We start from the raw sequence: 5,932 nt of genomic DNA, 5'->3' as shown, positions 1-5,932 counted from the left end.
ACCATCGTAATTTAATAAGAAATGCAATGTGCGATAATTTACATGGTGACACACACATGTAACTTAATCTTACTTTGTAAATATTGATCGTAAAATTTTATTTTTTTTATTTAATTTACCCAAGGTACAGTATTCGCGAGTTGGTGGTTCAAAATTAAAAGAATTTTTTAGTATGTATGCATGGGATTTTGTAGGTTGATGACCCATGCAGAACTGATTCGTAGGCCGGATCATGCCCCAAGAGATATTAGTAAAAGTGTTTGTAAAAGTGGGTGTACTGCATGTATCCCAAAATAATTTGATCATAAAAGCTTCTTGATATATATGATAGTACTCAGAAGTTCAGAACTCTTCATTCCAAAATACCCCAATTTCTTCAACCTAGTAATTTGCCAAGAGTGTCACGCAATCAACATACTAGTATTATTGGCTCATCCTTAAACTACAGAGTTGAAGCAACTTATGCAGTCACAAAACCTTGTAGTGACAAAACCTGTCTCAACTCCCATTGGTTCTCAACTCTATCTCTCTCTCTCCTATCTCTCCCAATTTGCCATTTTAGTTTAGCATCTTAATTCGAAGGTTTTGTGAAAGCCTTAAATAAGAAATCTTCAAAATTTTTGTGAAAGCTTTGAATAAGAAAGCTACCACGTAACCATCGATCCATGTATATAATCTACCTTACTTTTATTTTTCTCTCTCAATTTCCAAAATAATAAAAAAATGACCAAAAAAAGTTATATATGATATCATGAAAACCAAAAATCATCTTTGACTTGTCTTGAAAAAACAAATAACATTCCATTTGAGAATCTGATTTATGCATGGTTAATGTTTAAGACAAGGCTCAAATAATTAATTATTAGCTATTCAAATTCTCGATAATTAAAATTGAAAATGCTTCAAAATATATCAAAAGTTTATAAAAAATCTGAATAATTGATAAGTGGATTTTATATCTATTTAGAACGCTTCATATCGGCTTAAGTTGATGACTTGACCTCAAGTATGTGGTGTTTTTGATGCATTTTTATTGAGTCTTTGCAGAGCTATAATTGGAGGCAAGATTGGGCTTTTCTATGCTTCTATGGTGGAATGAGATCAGGAAATGAAGGGAGAAAGTGTGCCAAAGGAGCAGAACGAGAAATAAAGAAAGCAGAAAATTTTCGGCAGAGAGCAAGCGCGCCCGCGCTCTATTCCAGCGCGCCCGCGCTCTATTCCAGCGCGCCCGCGCTCTATTCCAGCGCGCCCGCGCTCTATTCCAGCGCGCCCGCGCTCTATTCCAGCGCGCCCGCGCTCTATTCCAGCGCGCCCGCGCTCTATTCCAGCGCGCCCGCGCTCTATTCCAGCACGGCCGTGCTGCCTTGGGTAGTTACTCAGCGCGCCCGCGCTAGGTCGTGCAAAAAGAAATCCTATTTTGATTCTGATTTGAAGTTTTATGCTGTCAAAGTAAAATGGTAGTATAAATACCATAAGATATCAATCAGAAGAAAAAAAGAACTCTGGAAAAACCAAAAATGGAGAGCACAAGATATCTAAGAAGAAGAAGATCTAGTTCTACATCTTATTTTTATATTCTTCTAATTAGGCGATACTTTGGATGCTCGTTTCGGATTTGTTTTCTAAACTTTAATACTTTAATATTCTCTTGTAGTATTCAGAACTTTTTACTATCATGTTTCCATTAGAACCCATGATGACGAGCCGTTCGATTATTAACTAATCGTTATTGTGGGATTCTAACGGATTTATTTATGGATTTTAGTAGTTGATTGCCTTAAGGTTTTCGGTGTGTGATGAATTGTTGATTTCCTCGTATGGTTGTGCTTAATCTTCTTGGTTGCGTAGCTAACATCTAAGTTATATTATTAATCTCTATTGAATGCGAAAGTGGATATAGAGGTTTAGAACTTGCCATGCTAGCATAGGTTTATGGATGTTTTGACATGCATGATTTGTAGTGTAATTTTAACCATCTTACGCTTTCCTGTGTGATCTCAATGGATAAATTGCTCTTAAACCGTTATATTTTCAAATCTTATAGACATATAGGGTCTTAGCATAATTGGTGTCTTCTAGCTTCTATCTAATTAGTGGGTGTTGTGGGGTAGGGTATACGTATATCGAAAGATAGTGTGTACTAATTTTATGTTGTCTGATTAGTTATCATAACCGTCATATACTATAATTAAAGGCATAAACTCTTAATAAAGTATTTAATGAAGTTGGAATCCCATGTTTTATTTCACATAAGTAACTTGATTTTAATCTCTTAGTTAATTCATTCTAGCATAATTCTTATTAGATAATTAAACTCAACTTGATACATGTCTTAGCAGTGAATAATAATCACACATTGTTGCATAAGTGCACATTCTGAATTAAACTAGTCTTTGTGGGAATGAACTAAACTTAATCTTATACTACTTATGACCGCGTACGCTTGCGTGTTTTTATGCGAACAAGTTTTTGGCGCCGCTGTCGGGGACTCGATGTTAAATTTAGTTTATGTGCTTGTCATCAGTGGTCGTTAAAGTTCACTGACTCGGATTATTTCTCTTACCAATTTTACTTTGCTTATGTGTTTAAGGTATTCGAGCGAGCGTGTATGCGAACATGTTCTCAATCTCGTAAGGACATACTAGAAGAAGTGGAAACGGAAGTGATCATTGCAATGGGAGAACCAGCAGCAGAAACGAAAGCATTGAAGGATTATTCTCAATCGAAAATCAATGACATTCAGTCTAGCATTGTTAGAGCAACCATTATAGCTAATACCTTTGAAATCAAGCTGGCATGATTCAGATGGTACATAATTTAGTCCAGTTAGGGGTGCTCCAACGGAAGATCCCAATATGCACATTAGGGATTTCATCGAGATCTGCGACACCTTCAAGTTCAACGGTGTTTCTGAGGATGCTGCAAAACTGAGACTTTTCCTATTTTCTCTGAGGGATAAATCTAAGAGCTGGTTGCACTCTCTACCATCAGGTTTGATTGCAACATGGGAGGATCTTTCTCAAAAGTTTCTTACTAAATTCTTCCATATGGCAAAAACAGCTGCAATCAGGAATGCTCTTACTCAATTTGCACAGATGTCGGGAGAATCTTTATGTGAAGCTTGGGAGCGCTACAAGGAGATGCTTAGGAAGTGTCTTCATCATGGAATGCCTGATTGGATGGTAATCAATTGCTTCTATAATAGGTTGGGAGCACAGTCAAGACCCATGCTAGATGCAGCATCAGGTGGAGCCTTATGGGCTAAGAGCTATGAGGAAGCTTATGAGCTAATTGAAATGATGGCTGCTAATGAATATCAGAATCCAACTCAAAGACTACCACAAGGCAAGGTAGTAGGAATTCTGGAAGTGGATACAGCTACGGCTATAGCAGCTCAACTAAAGGCATTAACTATGAAACTGGATTCTCTAACCAACTATAGAGTTCATCAGATAAAAGTTTTTGTGAGCTTTGTGCGGGTGCACATGCGACGGATCAATGTGCTATAACTAGTGAGTCTACAAGGCTTGTGAGAAATTTTCGGAGACCACAGCAACAAAATCATGCCACTTATCATCCCAATAACTGAAACCATCCTAATTTCAGCTGGAGCAATAATCAGAGTGGTATGCAACATCCACAACAGCCTTACCAGCAGTTTGGAGCCAAGTCATTCAACCCCCCTAGTTTTCAATAATAGTATGCACCATGGCAACAAATTCAGCCACCGGGAATGCAACAACAATCTCATGGAAGTGCTAGTCAGTCTGCTAATGAAAAATCAGAATTGGAAGAATTGAGGCTAATGTGTAAAAGCCAAGCGGTTTTGATCAAAACTTTGGAGAGTCAAATAGGACAAATTGTTAATGCATTGTTGAATAGACCACAAGGAACTCTTCCTAGTGATACGGAGGCTAACCCAGGCAAGAGGGAAGTCAAAGAAAAGTTGAAAGCAATCACTTTGAGATCTGTAAAAGTCGTTAACCATCAAAAATCATCAGCTGAGCAAAACGGAGAAATGCACGGGCAGAAGGTCAGCGCGCCCGTGCTACCTCTCAGCCCCGTGCTGTGCCGTCCTCCAAACCCGGGTCAGAAGTTTGGGGTCCACAACACATACACAATATATAAACCTGTATAAGAAACATTATTTGCAATGACCCTGCTTTACATAACCAAGGATCTCAACAGGTTAAAGTATGAAAACAAGCCACAACTTTAACTTTTCTTACAACGTACCAAATCCCAACTAATTTAACTTACAACTAATAATAAAATTATTCTTACAATCTTACAATCTCACTACCGCCATAAGCTCCTGCTAGCTCGATCCAACTCAATCTGGAATCCTAGCTCGTACAATGAACTGGGAAACCTCGCTATCAACCGTATCCTTCTTAACTGTAGAGTACATAAAAATATTCGCAAGAGTGAGCTAACTAGCTCAGCAAGTTATAATAACGATAACTGAGATTAAATAATGATCAAGGGATGTAATTCAGATGAATCAAGTTTCTTTACTAATCATTAGAATTGGATATTCATTTTAAGCTTTAAAACCAAGGTTAGGCTGCTGATCAGTCATGCACTAATCCCGAGCAAAGCACACAACACTGCTCTAATTACTGGATCCAAGGCACACATTGGCCTAATTCAACCACGAATCTGGTCTAACCACGAATCTGGTCCACATAAGAAAAATATCCAATTCTAAAATAATTCAGTGTAATAAATAATGTAATTCAATAAGCAAGATCATAATCAACATTGATAAAGCATTTGTACAAAAGCGTAATGCGATTCATGAGTGTCATAAGGGTATATCAAGGTATGTACGAGAAACGGTTTTCAGCCTGTAAAAGGATCAGGTATTAGACAAATAATGGTTTTTCAAGGTATAACTCTTTGATGTTTTAAAAAGTGATTGGAGTATAAAAGTTTCTGTGTTTTCAAACAAATTTTGTTTCAGTGTTTGGTGTTTGGTAGTTATACATTTGGGGAGTAGTATCATATTTGTGTGATTTGGTATCTGAGGATCAACAAAGGATGGTTTACAAAGAATAAGGCTTACGACTCAAGATCAAGAAAATCACGATTTAAGGTTTAATAGTTTAAAGCACTTACAGTATAAAATAGGAGTTGTTTTGAATAATAGTGACATGTTATGAAACAGTTTGAAAATAATTACGATATATCTTGAAGAAAAGTTCGGAAGTACTTGCCTTACAGGGCTTTATAACCATTACCGACCGACTCTGAGCCGACTCTGCCGCTCAGGCTTTATCGTCCCATCACTAGTCCATATTAGATTCGACTTCGACACTCAGGTTTTTCTGTAGAAACTCTACTGAGCTCGTCGACTGACTACTAGGTCATCTCTAGTCCATCGTCCACTTTCAGGTTTCTGATTATAACCTACAGGGTTGAAATACCCTATATTAGATGTCTAGGTATGCTTGACATATCCTCGATACTAATTCTTACCCAACGATATTCAAACCCGACTCATAATTATGAATATTATAACAACACACGTAACAAATAGGGTTCACAATCTCGAAGATCGGTTCGGTGTTCATTTTTGGAAAATATATATACTCTTTATTTTACGAAATCAGGGTTATCAATTTGGAAAAATATCTCATTATATCGTACAATCAAGTTTCGTATATAAAACATACACATATACATATATAGTTTCTCGACATCCCGATATTCATCGGATACGTTCCTGAATTTACGGAGTTCGATTTTCTGGAAATCGGACAGCGTTCCCTTTGTTTATCGGAATACCCGTCGACACATCATCGACGTCAATACACTACAATCCACAATAATCCAGAATCACAATCCTACCGAATCACAACCAAAACAAGCAATCGAGTTATGCATCTCAATTATCGATACAACCGCTACGTTTTAATCAAATATCTTC

At 37.2% G+C, this 5,932-nt stretch overlaps 1 non-coding gene across 1 annotated transcript; it reads right to left on the bottom strand.

The window, feature by feature from the left end:
* Nucleotides 1–3,062: 3,062 nt before the first annotated feature.
* LOC141688548 (small nucleolar RNA R71) lies at nt 3,063–3,169 on the bottom strand. Its single transcript, XR_012561983.1, has one exon. It is a non-coding gene; the product is annotated as a small nucleolar RNA R71 (small nucleolar RNA).
* Nucleotides 3,170–5,932: the final 2,763 nt, after the last annotated feature.

The sequence above is a fragment of the Apium graveolens genome, chromosome 9, assembly GCF_009905375.1.
Source record: "Apium graveolens cultivar Ventura chromosome 9, ASM990537v1, whole genome shotgun sequence".
In the NCBI taxonomy this organism is placed as follows: domain Eukaryota; kingdom Viridiplantae; phylum Streptophyta; class Magnoliopsida; order Apiales; family Apiaceae; genus Apium; species Apium graveolens.
The sequence above is the reverse complement of the archived record's forward strand: the minus strand, read 5'-3'. Positions and strand labels throughout refer to the sequence as shown.